This window comes from Pelophylax lessonae (genome assembly GCF_965119305.1).
Source record: "Pelophylax lessonae genome assembly, chromosome: 10".
NCBI lineage: Eukaryota > Metazoa > Chordata > Amphibia > Anura > Ranidae > Pelophylax > Pelophylax lessonae.
The window spans coordinates 212,622,287-212,641,661 of NC_138777.1; the positions used below are offsets into that span (position 1 = coordinate 212,622,287).

The 19,375-nt window shown below is 44.4% G+C and overlaps 1 long non-coding RNA gene across 3 annotated transcripts in view; it reads right to left on the reverse strand.

Annotated features, from left to right (window-relative positions):
• The window catches only part of LOC309565469, an 81,581-nt gene extending 68,706 nt beyond the window's left edge, over positions 1-12,875 (reverse strand). For all 3 annotated transcript variants that reach the window (XR_014225811.1, XR_014225812.1, XR_014225813.1), the window contains exon 1: positions 12,734-12,875. This is a non-coding gene — a long non-coding RNA (uncharacterized lncRNA). The remainder of the gene's footprint in view (positions 1-12,733) is intronic.
• Between the last annotated feature and the right edge of the window lie 6,500 nt (positions 12,876-19,375).

Consider the following 19,375-nt stretch of genomic DNA (forward strand, 5'->3'; position numbering starts at 1 on the left):
AGCATGTAATCGCTCATGTGTGCCAGGCTGCCCAGAGGCAACGAAAGGCTGTCCTCTGTGGGAGGTGTATGGTCCGTGTCCTCTGTATCCCCCCAGCCACGCACCAGTGATGGCCATGAGCTGGCCTGGGTGCCACCCTGCTGTGAACATGGTTCCATCTCCTCCTCCAGCTCCTCCTCCTCCTCATCCTCCTCATCCTCCAGAACTGTGCCCCTGCTGGACAATTGCGTCCCTGGCGTTTGCGTGTGCAGGAACCCACCCTCGGAGCCCCTTGCGAATGACTGCCCTGAAAGCCTTGGAAATGTTACCTCTTCATCCTCCTCCTCCTCCTCATCCTGTGCCACATCCTCTTCCATCATCGCCCGAATTGTTTTTTCAAGGAGGCATAGAAGTGGGATAGTTAAGCTGAGAACGGCGTCATTGCCACTGGCCATGTTGGTGGAGTACTCAAAACAGCGCAACAAGGCACACAGGTCTCGCATGGAGGCCCAGTTATTGGTGGTGAAGTGGTGCTGTTCCGCAGAGCGACTCACGCGTGCGTGCTGCAGCTGAAACTCCACTATGGCCTGCTGCTGCTCGCACAGTCTTTCCAGCATGTGCAAGGTGGAGTTCCACCTTGTGGGCACGTCACATATGAGGCGGTGAGCGGGAAGGCCGAAGTTACGCTGCAGCGCTGCCAGGCGAGCAGCAGCAGGGTGAGAACGCCGAAAGTGCGCACAAACGGCCCGCACTTTCTGCAGCAGCTCTGACATATCGGGGTAGTTTTTAAGGAACCTCTGCACCACCAAATTCAGCACATGCGCCAGGCAAGGGATGTGCGTCAAACCGGCTAGGCCCAGAGTTGCTATGAGATTTCGCCCGTTATCGCACACCACCAGGCCGGGCTTGAGGCTCGCTGGCAGCAACCACTCATTTGTCTGCTGTTCCATGCTCCTCCACAACTCCTGCGCGGTGTGTGGTTTGTCCCCCAAACAGGCAAGTTGTAAAACTGCCTGCTGTCGTTTACCCCTGGCCGTGCTGAAGTTGGTGGTGAAGGTGTTACGCTGTCCGGATGAGGAGGCGGTAGAGGATGAGGAAGCGGAGTAGGAGGAGTTAGGAACAGGAGGCAAACTGAAGCGCCCTGCAATCCTCGGTGGTGGAAGGACATGCGCCAAATTGCTATCCGCCTCAGGCCCATCCGCCACTGCATTTACCCAGTGTGCCGTTAGGGAGATATAACGCCCCTGACCGTGCTTACTGGTCCACGTATCCGTAGTTAGGTGGACCTTGGCACAGATGGCGTTGCGCAGTGCACACCTGATTTTTTCCCCCACTTGGTTGTGCAGGGAAGGGATGGCTTGCCTGGAAAAGTAGTGGCGGCTGGGCACGACGTACTGTGGGACAGCCACCGACATAAGGTTTTTAAAACTGTGCGTCTCCACCAGACGGAATGACAGCATTTCAAAGGCCAATAATTTTGAAATGCTGGCATTCAGGGCCAGGGATCGCGGGTGGGTAGGGGGGTACTTCCTCTTCCTCTCAAGTGTTTGGGAGATGGAAAGCTGAACGCTTCCACGGGACATTGTGGAGATGGTTGTTGGTGACCCAGGTGGTGGTGTTGCTGACAGATCGTCTGTTTGCGGGGTGGCAGGTGCCGGTATCACTACAGATGTGGCTGGAGCGGCCGAGACTGCAGCAGAAGAGGAAGCAGGATGAGCCAGAGACGTTTCTTGGTTTTGAAGGTGTGTACTCCACTGCAGCTCGTGCTTTGCACTTAGATGCCTGATCATGCAGGTTGTGCTCAGGTTGAGAAGGTTCATGCCTCGCTTCAAGCTCTGATTGCACAGGGTGCAAACCACTCGTGTCCTGTCATCAGCACATTTTCTAAAGAACTTCCACGCTAGAGAACTCCTTTGAGCTGACTTTGGTGCGCTCGTTCCCTTGCTGCGTTGGGCAGTAGCGGGCGTAGTGTCTAGGGCACGGCCGCTCCGCTTCTGCACCCTGCTCCCTCTTCTGCTGTGCTGGTGGCTCTGTGCGACCACCGCCTCTTCCTCCAAACTACTCAGTTCACCTGCATGACGTTCATTCCATGTGGGGTCGAGGACCTCATCGTCCTCCACATCATCTTCCACCCAGTCTTCACCCCTGCCCTCCTTGTCGGTCTCCACAATGCTGAACGCCGCAGCAGTTGGCACCTGCGTTTCGTCATCATCGGAGACGTGCTGCGATGATCCTTGCATGTACTCATCTTGAGAAATAAGTGGTTGGGCATCGCTGCACTCAATCTCTTCCACTTCTGGGGCAGGGCTAGGTGGATGGCCCTGGGAAACCCTGCTGACAGAGTCCTCAAAAAGAATAAGAGACTGCTGTATGGCTTGGGGCTCAGACTGCTGGCCTGATTTGCAAGGGGGTGAGGTGAAAGACGGTTGGACATTGGCTGCAGGTGCCAACTCTGACCTTTCTGCAGTAGACTGGGTGGGAGACAATGTGAAGGAACTGGAGGCACTGTCAGCAGCAAACCAATCTACTATCGCCTCAACTTGTTCTGGCCTCATCACTTCTAGGGGCGTTTGATGCCCTACCAAATACTGATGCAGGTTCTGTCGCCTACTCACACTTGAGGAAGGTGTTTCACTTGTGCGTGTAGCTGGCACAGATCGACCATGTCCTCTCCTTGCAACAGGAGCTCTACCAGCAGCACCACGACCCAGGCCACGGCCCTTATTTGACGGTCTCCTCATATTTCTGTAATTTAAGATCTTGCCCTAGAAAGGTTTTTATTGAATAGCGGAATAGAAAATATGATCCAAAAAAAGTGTATGTATATCACACGTACACAACCACACTAGGCCCCAATTACTATTGTTTGTACCCCTAAAAGGCTAGATGAGGAGTAGGGGGAGTATGGAACAGGCAGCACCCTCAAACCTTCAGAAGTATGAGATGAACCCCAACAACTTGGAAAGGTGGATCTCTCTCACACGTACCGACACAGACTATCCCGCAATTCAATTGATCCTCAAAGGTTTTTATTGAATAGCGGAATAGGAAATATGATCAAAAAAAGTGTATGTATCTCGCACGTACACAACCACACTAGGCCCCAATTACTATTGTTTGTACCCCTAAAAGGCTAGATGAGGAGTAGGGGGGGTATGGAACAGGCAGCACCCTCAAACCTTCAGAAGTATGAGATGAACCCCAACAACTTGGAAAGGTGGATCTCTCTCACACGTACCGACACAGACTATCCCGCAATTCAATTGATCCTCAAAGGTTTTTATTGAATAGCGGAATAGGAAATATGATCAAAAAAAGTGTATGTATCTCGCACGTACACAACCACACTAGGCCCCAATTACTATTGTTTGTACCCCTAAAAGGCTAGATGAGGAGTAGGGGGGGTATGGAACAGGCAGCACCCTCAAACCTTCAGAAGTATGAGATGAACCCCAACAACTTGGAAAGGTGGATCTCTCTCACACGTACCGACACAGACTATCCCGCAATTCAATTGATCCTCAAAGGTTTTTATTGAATAGCGGAATAGGAAATATGATCAAAAAAAGTGTATGTATCTCGCACGTACACAACCACACTAGGCCCCAATTACTATTGTTTGTACCCCTAAAAGGCTAGATGAGGAGTAGGGGGGGTATGGAACAGGCAGCACCCTCAAACCTTCAGAAGTATGAGATGAACCCCAACAACTTGGAAAGGTGGATCTCTCTCACACGTACCGACACAGACTATCCCGCAATTCAATTGATCCTCAAAGGTTTTTATTGAATAGCGGAATAGGAAATATGATCAAAAAAAGTGTATGTATCTCGCACGTACACAACCACACTAGGCCCCAATTACTATTGTTTGTACCCCTAAAAGGCTAGATGAGGAGTAGGGGGGGTATGGAACAGGCAGCACCCTCAAACCTTCAGAAGTATGAGATGAACCCCAACAACTTGGAAAGGTGGATCTCTCTCACACGTACCGACACAGACTATCCCGCAATTCAATTGATCCTCAAAGGTTTTTATTGAATAGCGGAATAGGAAATATGATCAAAAAAAGTGTATGTATCTCGCACGTACACAACCACACTAGGCCCCAATTACTATTGTTTGTACCCCTAAAAGGCTAGATGAGGAGTAGGGGGGGTATGGAACAGGCAGCACCCTCAAACCTTCAGAAGTATGAGATGAACCCCAACAACTTGGAAAGGTGGATCTCTCTCACACGTACCGACACAGACTATCCCGCAATTCAATTGATCCTCAAAGGTTTTTATTGAATAGCGGAATAGGAAATATGATCAAAAAAAGTGTATGTATCTCGCACGTACACAACCACACTAGGCCCCAATTACTATTGTTTGTACCCCTAAAAGGCTAGATGAGGAGTAGGGGGGGTATGGAACAGGCAGCACCCTCAAACCTTCAGAAGTATGAGATGAACCCCAACAACTTGGAAAGGTGGATCTCTCTCACACGTACCGACACAGACTATCCCGCAATTCAATTGATCCTCAAAGGTTTTTATTGAATAGCGGAATAGGAAATATGATCAAAAAAAGTGTATGTATCTCGCACGTACACAACCACACTAGGCCCCAATTACTATTGTTTGTACCCCTAAAAGGCTAGATGAGGAGTAGGGGGGGTATGGAACAGGCAGCACCCTCAAACCTTCAGAAGTATGAGATGAACCCCAACAACTTGGAAAGGTGGATCTCTCTCACACGTACCGACACAGACTATCCCGCAATTCAATTGATCCTCAAAGGTTTTTATTGAATAGCGGAATAGGAAATATGATCAAAAAAAGTGTATGTATCTCGCACGTACACAACCACACTAGGCCCCAATTACTATTGTTTGTACCCCTAAAAGGCTAGATGAGGAGTAGGGGGGGTATGGAAAAGGCAGCACCCTCAAACCTTCAGAAGTATGAGATGAACCCCAACAACTTGGAAAGGTGGATCTCTCTCACACGTACCGACACAGACTATCCCGCAATTCAATTGATCCTCAAAGGTTTTTATTGAATAGCGGAATAGGAAATATGATCAAAAAAAGTGTATGTATCTCGCACGTACACAACCACACTAGGCCCCAATTACTATTGTTTGTACCCCTAAAAGGCTAGATGAGGAGTAGGGGGGGTATGGAACAGGCAGCACCCTCAAACCTTCAGAAGTATGAGATGAACCCCAACAACTTGGAAAGGTGGATCTCTCTCACACGTACCGACACAGACTATCCCGCAATTCAATTGATCCTCAAAGGTTTTTATTGAATAGCGGAATAGGAAATATGATCAAAAAAAGTGTATGTATCTCGCACGTACACAACCACACTAGGCCCCAATTACTATTGTTTGTACCCCTAAAAGGCTAGATGAGGAGTAGGGGGGGTATGGAACAGGCAGCACCCTCAAACCTTCAGAAGTATGAGATGAACCCCAACAACTTGGAAAGGTGGATCTCTCTCACACGTACCAACACAGACTATCCCCCAATTTAACTGATCCCCAAAGGTTTTTGATTAAATAGCGGAATAGAAAATATGATCCCAAAAAAGTGTATGTATATCACACGTACACAACCACACTAGGCCCCAATTACTATTGTTTGTACCCCTAAAAGGCTAGGAGTAGGGGGAGTATGGAACAGGCAGCACCCTCAAACCTTCAGAAGTATGAGATGAACCCCAACAACTTGGAAAGGTGGATCTCTCTCACACGTACCAACACAGACTATCCCCCAATTTAACTGATCCCCAAAGGTTTTTGATTAAATAGCGGAATAGAAAATATGATCCCAAAAAAGTGTATGTATATCACACGTACACAACCACACTAGGCCCCAATTACTATTGTTTGTACCCCTAAAAGGCTAGGAGTAGGGGGAGTATGGAACAGGCAGCACCCTCAAACCTTCAGAAGTATGAGATGAACCTCAACAACTTGGAAAGGTGGATCTCTCTCACACGTACCAACACAGACTATCCCCCAATTTAACTGATCCCCAAAGGTTTTTGATTAAATAGCGGAATAGAAAATATGATCCCAAAAAAGTGTATGTATATCACACGTACACAACCACACTAGGCCCCAATTACTATTGTTTGTACCCCTAAAAGGCTAGGAGTAGGGGGAGTATGGAACAGGCAGCACCCTCAAACCTTCAGAAGTATGAGATGAACCCCAACAACTTGGAAAGGTGGATCTCTCTCACACGTACCAACACAGACTATCCCCCAATTTAACTGATCCCCAAAGGTTTTTGATTAAATAGCGGAATAGAAAATATGATCCCAAAAAAGTGTATGTATATCACACGTACACAACCACACTAGGCCCCAATTACTATTGTTTGTACCCCTAAAAGGCTAGGAGTAGGGGGAGTATGGAACAGGCAGCACCCTCAAACCTTCAGAAGTATGAGATGAACCCCAACAACTTGGAAAGGTGGATCTCTCTCACACGTACCAACACAGACTATCCCCCAATTTAACTGATCCCCAAAGGTTTTTGATTAAATAGCGGAATAGAAAATATGATCCCAAAAAAGTGTATGTATATCACACGTACACAACCACACTAGGCCCCAATTACTATTGTTTGTACCCCTAAAAGGCTAGGAGTAGGGGGAGTATGGAACAGGCAGCACCCTCAAACCTTCAGAAGTATGAGATGAACCTCAACAACTTGGAAAGGTGGATCTCTCTCACACGTACCAACACAGACTATCCCCCAATTTAACTGATCCCCAAAGGTTTTTGATTAAATAGCGGAATAGAAAATATGATCCCAAAAAAGTGTATGTATATCACACGTACACAACCACACTAGGCCCCAATTACTATTGTTTGTACCCCTAAAAGGCTAGGAGTAGGGGGAGTATGGAACAGGCAGCACCCTCAAACCTTCAGAAGTATGAGATGAACCCCAACAACTTGGAAAGGTGGATCTCTCTCACACGTACCAACACAGACTATCCCCCAATTTAACTGATCCCCAAAGGTTTTTGATTAAATAGCGGAATAGAAAATATGATCCCAAAAAAGTGTATGTATATCACACGTACACAACCACACTAGGCCCCAATTACTATTGTTTGTACCCCTAAAAGGCTAGGAGTAGGGGGAGTATGGAACAGGCAGCACCCTCAAACCTTCAGAAGTATGAGATGAACCCCAACAACTTGGAAAGGTGGATCTCTCTCACACGTACCAACACAGACTATCCCCCAATTTAACTGATCCCCAAAGGTTTTTGATTAAATAGCGGAATAGAAAATATGATCCCAAAAAAGTGTATGTATATCACACGTACACAACCACACTAGGCCCCAATTACTATTGTTTGTACCCCTAAAAGGCTAGGAGTAGGGGGAGTATGGAACAGGCAGCACCCTCAAACCTTCAGAAGTATGAGATGAACCCCAACAACTTGGAAAGGTGGATCTCTCTCACACGTACCAACACAGACTATCCCCCAATTTAACTGATCCCCAAAGGTTTTTGATTAAATAGCGGAATAGAAAATATGATCCCAAAAAAGTGTATGTATATCACACGTACACAACCACACTAGGCCCCAATTACTATTGTTTGTACCCCTAAAAGGCTAGGAGTAGGGGGAGTATGGAACAGGCAGCACCCTCAAACCTTCAGAAGTATGAGATGAACCCCAACAACTTGGAAAGGTGGATCTCTCTCACACGTACCAACACAGACTATCCCCCAATTTAACTGATCCCCAAAGGTTTTTGATTAAATAGCGGAATAGAAAATATGATCCCAAAAAAGTGTATGTATATCACACGTACACAACCACACTAGGCCCCAATTACTATTGTTTGTACCCCTAAAAGGCTAGGAGTAGGGGGAGTATGGAACAGGCAGCACCCTCAAACCTTCAGAAGTATGAGATGAACCCCAACAACTTGGAAAGGTGGATCTCTCTCACACGTACCAACACAGACTATCCCCCAATTTAACTGATCCCCAAAGGTTTTTGATTAAATAGCGGAATAGAAAATATGATCCCAAAAAAGTGTATGTATATCACACGTACACAACCACACTAGGCCCCAATTACTATTGTTTGTACCCCTAAAAGGCTAGGAGTAGGGGGAGTATGGAACAGGCAGCACCCTCAAACCTTCAGAAGTATGAGATGAACCTCAACAACTTGGAAAGGTGGATCTCTCTCACACGTACCAACACAGACTATCCCCCAATTTAACTGATCCCCAAAGGTTTTTGATTAAATAGCGGAATAGAAAATATGATCCCAAAAAAGTGTATGTATATCACACGTACACAACCACACTAGGCCCCAATTACTATTGTTTGTACCCCTAAAAGGCTAGGAGTAGGGGGAGTATGGAACAGGCAGCACCCTCAAACCTTCAGAAGTATGAGATGAACCCCAACAACTTGGAAAGGTGGATCTCTCTCACACGTACCAACACAGACTATCCCCCAATTTAACTGATCCCCAAAGGTTTTTGATTAAATAGCGGAATAGAAAATATGATCCCAAAAAAGTGTATGTATATCACACGTACACAACCACACTAGGCCCCAATTACTATTGTTTGTACCCCTAAAAGGCTAGGAGTAGGGGGAGTATGGAACAGGCAGCACCCTCAAACCTTCAGAAGTATGAGATGAACCCCAACAACTTGGAAAGGTGGATCTCTCTCACACGTACCAACACAGACTATCCCCCAATTTAACTGATCCCCAAAGGTTTTTGATTAAATAGCGGAATAGAAAATATGATCCCAAAAAAGTGTATGTATATCACACGTACACAACCACACTAGGCCCCAATTACTATTGTTTGTACCCCTAAAAGGCTAGGAGTAGGGGGAGTATGGAACAGGCAGCACCCTCAAACCTTCAGAAGTATGAGATGAACCCCAACAACTTGGAAAGGTGGATCTCTCTCACACGTACCAACACAGACTATCCCCCAATTTAACTGATCCCCAAAGGTTTTTGATTAAATAGCGGAATAGAAAATATGATCCCAAAAAAGTGTATGTATATCACACGTACACAACCACACTAGGCCCCAATTACTATTGTTTGTACCCCTAAAAGGCTAGGAGTAGGGGGAGTATGGAACAGGCAGCACCCTCAAACCTTCAGAAGTATGAGATGAACCTCAACAACTTGGAAAGGTGGATCTCTCTCACACGTACCAACACAGACTATCCCCCAATTTAACTGATCCCCAAAGGTTTTTGATTAAATAGCGGAATAGAAAATATGATCCCAAAAAAGTGTATGTATATCACACGTACACAACCACACTAGGCCCCAATTACTATTGTTTGTACCCCTAAAAGGCTAGGAGTAGGGGGAGTATGGAACAGGCAGCACCCTCAAACCTTCAGAAGTATGAGATGAACCCCAACAACTTGGAAAGGTGGATCTCTCTCACACGTACCAACACAGACTATCCCCCAATTTAACTGATCCCCAAAGGTTTTTGATTAAATAGCGGAATAGAAAATATGATCCCAAAAAAGTGTATGTATATCACACGTACACAACCACACTAGGCCCCAATTACTATTGTTTGTACCCCTAAAAGGCTAGGAGTAGGGGGAGTATGGAACAGGCAGCACCCTCAAACCTTCAGAAGTATGAGATGAACCTCAACAACTTGGAAAGGTGGATCTCTCTCACACGTACCAACACAGACTATCCCCCAATTTAACTGATCCCCAAAGGTTTTTGATTAAATAGCGGAATAGAAAATATGATCCCAAAAAAGTGTATGTATATCACACGTACACAACCACACTAGGCCCCAATTACTATTGTTTGTACCCCTAAAAGGCTAGGAGTAGGGGGAGTATGGAACAGGCAGCACCCTCAAACCTTCAGAAGTATGAGATGAACCCCAACAACTTGGAAAGGTGGATCTCTCTCACACGTACCAACACAGACTATCCCCCAATTTAACTGATCCCCAAAGGTTTTTGATTAAATAGCGGAATAGAAAATATGATCCCAAAAAAGTGTATGTATATCACACGTACACAACCACACTAGGCCCCAATTACTATTGTTTGTACCCCTAAAAGGCTAGGAGTAGGGGGAGTATGGAACAGGCAGCACCCTCAAACCTTCAGAAGTATGAGATGAACCCCAACAACTTGGAAAGGTGGATCTCTCTCACACGTACCAACACAGACTATCCCCCAATTTAACTGATCCCCAAAGGTTTTTGATTAAATAGCGGAATAGAAAATATGATCCCAAAAAAGTGTATGTATATCACACGTACACAACCACACTAGGCCCCAATTACTATTGTTTGTACCCCTAAAAGGCTAGGAGTAGGGGGAGTATGGAACAGGCAGCACCCTCAAACCTTCAGAAGTATGAGATGAACCCCAACAACTTGGAAAGGTGGATCTCTCTCACACGTACCAACACAGACTATCCCCCAATTTAACTGATCCCCAAAGGTTTTTGATTAAATAGCGGAATAGAAAATATGATCCCAAAAAAGTGTATGTATATCACACGTACACAACCACACTAGGCCCCAATTACTATTGTTTGTACCCCTAAAAGGCTAGATGAGGAGTAGGGGGAGTATGGAACAGGCAGCACCCTCAAACCTTCAGTATGAGATTGTGTTCACTGTACCCCACAAAGATTGAGTTCACTGCACCCCACAATGATTGTGTTCACTGCACCCCACAAAGATTGTGTTCACTGCACCTCACAAAGATTGTGTTCACTGTACCCCCCAAAGATTGTGTTCACTGCACCCCACAAAGATTCTGTTCACTGTACCCCACAAAGATTGTGTTCACTGCACCCCAAAAAGATTGTGTTCACTGCACCCCAAAAAGGATGTTGTTCACTGCACCCCAAAAAGGATGTTGTTCACTCCACCCCAAAAAGATTGTGTTCACTGCACCCCACAAAGATTGTGTTCACTGCACCCCAAAAATGATTTTGTTCACTGCACCCCAAAAAGGATTTTGTTCACTGCACCCCAAAAAGGATGTTGTTCACTCCACCCCAAAAAGATTGTGTTCACTGCACCCCAAAAAGATTGTGTTCACTGCACCCCACAAAGGATTTTGTTCACTGCACCCCAAAAAGATTGTGTTCACTGCACCCCAAAAAGGATGTTGTTCACTGCACCCCAAAAAGGATTTTGTTCACTGCACCCCAAAAAGATTGTGTTCACTGCACCCCACAAAGGATTTTGTTCACTGCACCCCACAAAGATTGTGTTCACTGCACACCAAAAAGGATTGTGTTCACTGCACCCCAAAAAGATTTTGTTCACTGCACCCCAAAAAGATTGTGTTCACTGCAGCCCAAAAAGATTGTGTTCACTGCAGCCCAAAAAGATTGTGTTCACTGCAGCCCAAAAAGATTGTGTTCACTGCAGCCCAAAAAGATTGTGTTCACTGCAGCCCAAAAAGATTGTGTTCACTGCAGCTCACACACAGAAAAATGGATGTGGATCACTGACACCTGCCTATCTCCAATCCCACACCACACAGCAATATCGATTGTAGTTTGTAGAACACAGTTTCCCTAAAATTCAGCAGACTCTGTCCCTAACAGGATTGAGAAGAGATCGTAGATCAGGATTGAGTGCAGACCCCACCCCCCACACAGCAATATCGATTGTAGTTTGTAGAAGACACTGACCCTATATAATTCAGCAGACTCTATCCCTAAAATGCCTACAACTCGCCCTGCCTAAACACTCCGACCTGTCCCTCAATTCTATCCGGACACAAATGGTTTTTTCCTGCCTATCTTTCCCTAATCAGCAGCCAGCACGTTGATGTGTGCTCTGTCCCTGAATCTAAGCAGCATAATGACGCCGCTGCGGCTGCCTCGAACTTATAAAGACTTGGTCACATGCTTCAGACGGCCAATCACAGCTACTGAGACATTTGCAGGCATGGCTGGGATGGCTTAAGGCACACCAGTTAAACGATTGTTGATTGGCTGTTGAAAGCCCGCCATGAAAAGAGCGCCAAAGCATGCAAAACCCGGAAATAAAACGACCGAACACGGATTTTTACCCGAACATACAGTAAAGTGTCCGTGTCCGTGTTCGGGTACAAAAAATCCAATTATTCGGTACGAACACGAATAATACAGTCCGTGTTCGCTCAACACTAGTTCTGGGTTCTCAGGTGGGATGGAGATCCCAGAGGGGCACCGGCGGGCAGTGCAAGAAGGGGGGCGACCGTCTGTGAAAGCAATTCAGAGGCTAATTAGCCGCTCAGATGGCTTTTACAAAAAAGCCAATCACCTCCTGTAAAAAACAATACCAGGATGTAGCTGCGCTGCAGGCATTATCCCGGTATACCACTTCATAGACGTAACACATATGTGCTTGGTTTAATCCTTGCTTTCCAATTTTTTTGTTCATCTTGTGTTATATCTCAGCACTTTTGATTTCCAGCAACCTCTGTGCAGCCACTGCATATATATATGCACTCCAGGGATAACTTCATGACATTTCCCATTGCTGGTTTCCAGATAGTGACAATAGTGGACTATACCTTTGGCAAGTCTCCATCAGAAGCCAGTGTGACAATGTAGGAGAACCTTTGAAAGACAGGGACAGAACGTTGTCACCCTATAATTAGAATGTGTTATTGTATTACACATTATTTTTTTAATTGATAAAAACACATACATGACTTTATATTTTTGTCTTTGTCCCCACCAGGTAGACTCACCTTTTCTGTTTGTCCTGATGACAGAAAGTGATGGAAAATCCACAATTTTGCAGTTGTCACCTGAAGTTGTCTAAGAAGGAAATTTCTTTAGCTTTGTAGAGTTTTCTCTTCTTGTTGCAGCTCTGACACGTGAAATGGAGATAAATCTGCCCAATAAAAAAGCAAAAAATAAACTGGTAGGCATTTTATTCCTTATCTACACTCAAAAAACGCTGATATGCGCAAATTTTTTAACTAAAAAAATAGTTTTATTTTAAAAAAAAAAAAATAATGCAAATAAGTTTAATTAAAAAATCTGCCTTGCATAAATTATTTTAATTTAAAAAAAAAAATTAAAACTTCTCAGGTGTCATTGTTTAGATACTTTCTTTGAAATCTTTTTTTAAACATTAATTGTTAAGGATTTCATTATCTAGGCGATCCAGTCCCTGTTTATTTTTTATTAAAATAATTTGCGCGCACCTCCCAGGATTTATCCAGATTAAACAAACAGCCTCTAATCGTCCTCTGGAAGGGAAGGCCGCTCACGGAAGCATGTTTCATGAAGAGTAATCAGAATGTAATTATGAAGATTTATGTGGAAGATAAACAGAATTTAGTCAGTATTTCAGACCTTTATTGCGTTATATAAAAACATTGAAGTGGGTAAGAATGGGACACAAAGGCATTAGAGCTTAATCCTTCGTAAAATTCCGAACATAAACATTGGAAGTCCAAGCATTTCCAAAGTATTTGAGGTCTTATTCTGAAGCTTTAACTGAGAGGAACGGAATAAGAATTGTATGGCTACGTACGGGGCTACAGAATATAACACTATATGAAAAGAAGATAAAAACCCAATCACAAAAAAATTCATAGAAGCTTTATTATGTCATTTTTAAATTTTCACATTTTCATTAAAAAAAATCCTTGGTGATCCTGCCAGGGTCTTGTTCAGACACTTTCTGTTATGAGGACAACTGTCCCTAGATTGTACTCCATTGTTGCCGCCCTGTCACATGCTTCCCTGGTAGACCCAGGCATAGTCCATCATTGAAGGTCCACTTTAATATCAAGGAGCTAATAAGGAGTAGGATCTTTTACCCTCAGAACAGTTTCTGTCATTTTTAGAATGCGGTCATACTAGTCCTAAATACCATTTAGTGGGATTTCACATCTTTTTTTTCAACCAGTAAAGCTCCTATTTATTTATAGGTGGAAATGTATATTGCACTCCCCCTTGACTCAAGAAGGTTTTATTGATTTTGATGATTGGAGATGCCATTGAAGGTGTTTCATTTAATTTTAGTGTGCATAAAACCATTCTTGATTTTTATTTGTGGTATAGGCAAGTTCTTGGCCATTATATTACCATCCGAAAACACATCTCAGACCCAAGAACTCCAACAAGATGACTCCCACCAAAGGTTAGGGTTATGACCTTGAGATCTCATGACATAAAAGAGAACAATTGTCCGCACCAAAGATTGTACTTGGTCCTATAACGTTTTCTTCATCTCACCATGTCCTTGACAATCCAGAAACAACCATCAGACCCAAGAGCTCCAACAAGATTACTACCACCCATGGCTTGAGGGACTAAGGACATCTTCTATGTAGTGTGCATTGTAGAAGACCCCATACGGATTCATTGAGGGTTTTGATGATAGAGGAGACCATTGTAGGTGTTAAATTTAATCTTCGTGTTTATAAAACCACTCTTTACATTTTGGGGGGCATTGGCAAGTTATGGTCTTGAAATCTTACAACATCAACAACATTTTTGGAATGTGATCACATAAGTCCTAAAAAGCTTTAAGTATAATTTTGCATCTTTTTTCAAAAAGTAAAGTGGCAATTTATTTATGGGATGAAAACAGTGGAAATGTAAATTGAACTCTTCCTTAAACTCTAGTACGTTTTATGGGTGATTTTTGAAGATCGGAGGTCCCATTGAAGGTATTACATTTAATATTAGTGTGCAAACTCAAGAGTTCCAACAAGATGACTCCCACCAATGGTTGAAGTTATGACCTTGAGATCTCATGACATCAAAGAGAAAAATTTTCTGCACCAAAGATTATAACATTTTCTTCATCATCTTTGGTCATTATATGACCTTCCAGAGACAGCCATCAGATCCAAGAGCTCCAACAAGATGACTCCCACCAATGGCTTGAGAGACTAAGGACATCTTCTATGTAGTATGCATTGTAGAAGGCCCCGTAAAGGTCCATTGATGACTTTGATGATAGAGGTGACGATTGTAGGTGTCCAATTTATTCTTACTGTTTATGAAACCACTGTTGAAATTTTTGGGAGCACAGGAAAGTTATGGCCTTGAAATCTTACAACATCAACAACACTTTTGGAATGCGGTCATACTAGATCAAAATTGCATTGAGCAGGATTTCGGATTTTTCTTTCCAAGAAGTAAAGCCGCCATTTACAATTTATTTTACTATTTATGGAATGAAATGTATATTTTACTCTCTCTTTACTCAAAAAGGTTTAATGGGTGATTATGATGATTGGAGATGCTGTTGAAGGTGTTTCATTTAATATTAGTGTGCATAAACCACTCTTAATTTTTTTGTTTATTTTGTGGTATGAGTGAGTTTTTGGCCATTATATGACCATCCTTATCCAGACCTAAGAGCTCCAACAATATAACTCCCACCAAAGGCTTTATGACCTTAAGATTTTTTGACATCAAAGAGAACAATGTTCTGCACCAAAGACTGCACCTGGTACTGTATAATCTTCTTAATCATCCTTGGTCATTATATGACCATCCAGAGACACCCATCAGCCCCTAGAGCTCCAAAGAGATGACTCCTGCTAATGGTTTGAGGGCCAAAAGAAAACCTTCTTTGCAGTGAAGTGTAGAACGCCCCATAAAGGTTCACTGATTTTGGTGATAGAAGAGACCATTGTACAGGCAGTCCCCGAGTTACATACATGGAGGGAGACAACAGGAAGTGAAAGGAAATCTACCCTTATGGCCCGTACACACGATCCGAAAATCGGACGAAAAATAACGCTTGTGAAAAGATCGGACGATAATCTGATCGTTAGTACACAGCTTACGAGAGGCGATCACGACTGTTCGCCCGATATTATCCGGTCGTGCAAGCATAAAAATTTTGATCGTATTATAACACATCGTACGATAATCGTATTATCAGTATGTTGTTCGTCCGAAAAAAATGGTGAGCAGTAGACAGCGCATGAGCAGTAGACATCATTTTCCCCTCACACGCTACAGCGTGGTTACGCATACCGGAAGCTTTTGAATCATCGTCCGAGAAAATTCGTATCGTAAGTAACCTCTCCCATTTGCGAATATAATTGAGAGTTCCTAGCAACCAAACAAAAATGGACGGAGAGTCGTCCGATTTTCGGATCGTGTGTACTGGGCATAAGGAAGGGAAATTCACTCCCGTAAGAGTTATCATGGGGGAAAGGTGTCTCCACTGAAGCTTTATCACCAATCTTTGTTTCCACAACAACCCAAAAAGTTCAAAATCCAATTGTCACAGGGACAGAAAATGAGGTGAAATCTTCTAAACTGGGGCACTGACAGTAAAACAAATATTACAGGGCTGTTAACGTTTCCCTATGCTATTCAAAAAAAACATAAAAAACATTTTTTTGGGCTGAAGTTACACTCTAAAAATGTACCTGTTCCAACTTACATACAAATTCAACTTAAGAACAAAAACAAACCTACAGAATCGATCTTGTTTGTAACCCAGGGATTGCCTGTACATGTTCGATGTAATCTTAGTGTTTGTGAAACCACTCTTGAATTTTACATTTTATTTTTTTTGGGGGGGGGGGGGGGATGGGAGAAATATCACCCAAGAATCTTAGGTTGTGAGGGGAAAGTGCTTGCACTAAAGCTGATCCTGTAAAATCTTCCTCCTCTTCCTTGGTCTTTGTATATCCATTCAAAAAACCACCATTAGACCCAAGAGCTCCAACAAGATGTCTTCTGTCTGAGTTGAGGGACTAAGGAAGTCTTTGTTTGCAGTGTGCGTTCTAGAAGGCCCCATAAAACTCAATTGATAGTGTTGATGAGTAAGGAGACCAACAACAGTGTTTCATTTATTTATATTGTTTGTGAAACTTTTTTGGGGGGTGTCGGTATGGAATGATAGGTCACATCATGGGGGAAGAGTACTTACCCCAAAGAATGTACCTGTAAAATCTTCCTCCTCTTTCTTGGGCATTATAAAGCCATTGATAACCATCAGACCCAAAAACTCTCATATAATCCCCCCCCCCCCCCAACTGACAAAGAAACTCTACTTTTCACTATAAATTGTAAAAAGCTTCATAAGGTCCAATGATGGTTTTTATGATTGGGGAAGGGGAGATTCATTAAACATATTTGTGAAATAACACTTGAGTCTAATTGTTGTATAAATTAGTTATCTCCTTGGAATCCTAAAATATCCTTGGTATGGGTAAATGCATTATGAGGTACACCTGGACCAGAACATCGCTCTCTTCTTCCATGAGCATCGGGGGCGGCCCGTCCATTGGGGGTGCAGGGGCGCCGCCCCCTCATCCATGCATCTGGCCCCCTAAGCTATATGCAGGGCGCCGGATGCATGGATTCCAATGTTTTTTTTTTTTTTTTGTTAAGCATGTGATTAAAGCCAGAGGCTCTAATAGGCTTCAAAAAAAGACGGGCTCGAGGCGCAAAGCACTGAATATTCACTATTGTCACACGGATCCTCCTCCTGGCCAATCTGGAAGTGGATCCTGAGACCTGTTTCCTGATTGGCCGAAAGGAGAAGCCATGCCATTGGCCAAGGAGGAGGACGCAGGAGACTGAGGAGAAGCCGCTGCCGCCGCCACTGCCGCCTACCTGCCCTCCACATGTTCACGGTGAATAAGTCGGCGACCGGGGGGGGGGTATGATGTGCGGGCTGGTGGGGTCCGTCCGCCGCCCCCCCCCCCAGCCCATGGAGCACCAGCTGCCACTGATGAGCATTATACAATTATCAGACCCAAAGATTCTAACAAGATAGCTGGATTTAATATTACATATACCACCACCACCAGACTTCACAGTTGGAGTCCTCTTTGTAAAGTACTAAATAGGCAGAATATCTTTTGCTTCCATTTCTCATTCATACCGATCTGACTCATCTTTGCAGCTATGGATTTGAGTAGATTTTCAATCATCTGCAACAAAAGTGTAAATGGCATACATGAGTTTCTTTGAATTTCCATTTCCTGTGAATGTTTTTGGAGGTCCTGCAGAGAAGCTCACCATGGGGACTGTCTCTGTGGTATAGACGTATCTAGAATTCACAGCTGTCCCCGGGCCCATGAGGTCAGAGGGCCTGAGCATAACCACTCTAGCCCTTTCCATATCGGCCTTAGAATCAAACATACCAAACTTCTACAGAGTAAACACAGACTATTGCTTTGCCGATTCCAGGAACGAACGTACTCGTTCTAATTTTTCCCCTTCCATTCCGAAAGAAAAACAAGCGTGTTATTCTTGTCTGCCTCTGCGGTCGAGTGACATCAAAACCCCAGGAAAAAAGTCATTTCTCCGTGTGTGTGTGTCTTTAAAGCCGAAATTCATTTTGGACATTTATGGGTGGCTGCGCTTTTTTTTTTTTTCCCTTTACATGGCCGATGTACAGTCAAATTACACAAAGAGGTTATGTGACAGCCTTCACTGAAGTTGCGCCAGATTTCCTCCTGAATGGCGCTCTCGGGGGACAGCGCCTCGCAGTGAAAAGCGGCTACAAGTTCATCTAAATAAAAAGGCATTGAGCCAGGGTAAACACCGCGCTGTGCAGCTTTGCTTATTGCACAGAATTCCTCATCTCTGCAGCGCCTCCGGCCATCGTTCTTGGAAGCCAAATTCCTTCGTTTTTTTGGCAAATTGCGATAAACATGTGAAAAATTGTTTGTTGTCCTTAAATTTTTTTTTTTAATGGTTACTACTGATTAAAAAGCAAAATCTTCAATTTCCCAAGTGTCCCCGAAGGCAACGTGAGTGTTGGGGATTGCGCAAAATAGTAAAAGAACTAATGGTAAGAGATATCGGATCTCATGGTCTTTGCACCCAGCTTGTGTCTGTGTTCAAATCTAGCAAGCCTTTAAAGGTGTTCAAGTGCACATAGTTTCACATTTAAAACTTTTTTCCAGACTGCCCCATAATATAATAAAATGTACTGCTGCAGGGCAGCCCTCGTGTGCAGAATCACCTCTATAAGTAATTCTGCACTTCCGCCTACAGGGGGCACCTGCGCGCCGCAGGCGGACCACTTCTGCTGTTATTAATCACAGCACATGCCGATCTGCGGGTGCGGGGCACTGGTTGTCCGCCGGCACCCGCAGATCATCAGGCAGAGACTCCAGTGGTGGCTGGTGCTCCATGGGGGGGGGGGCAGACCGACCGCACCATACCCCCCCGGACCACACCAGGCTGCACACCATACCCGCCCCGCCCCCCCCCCCCGGACCACAGGAAGACAGGAGAGGAGAGGAAAGGAGAGGACAGAAAGGACAGACAGGAATCACTCATCCTGCCTGAATGCAGCAGCAGGCGGCCGTGGCAGCTTCAGCTTCTTCCCCATTTTCTGCGTCTCCTCCCTCCTTCTCCATGTCCAATGGCATGGCTTTTCCTTT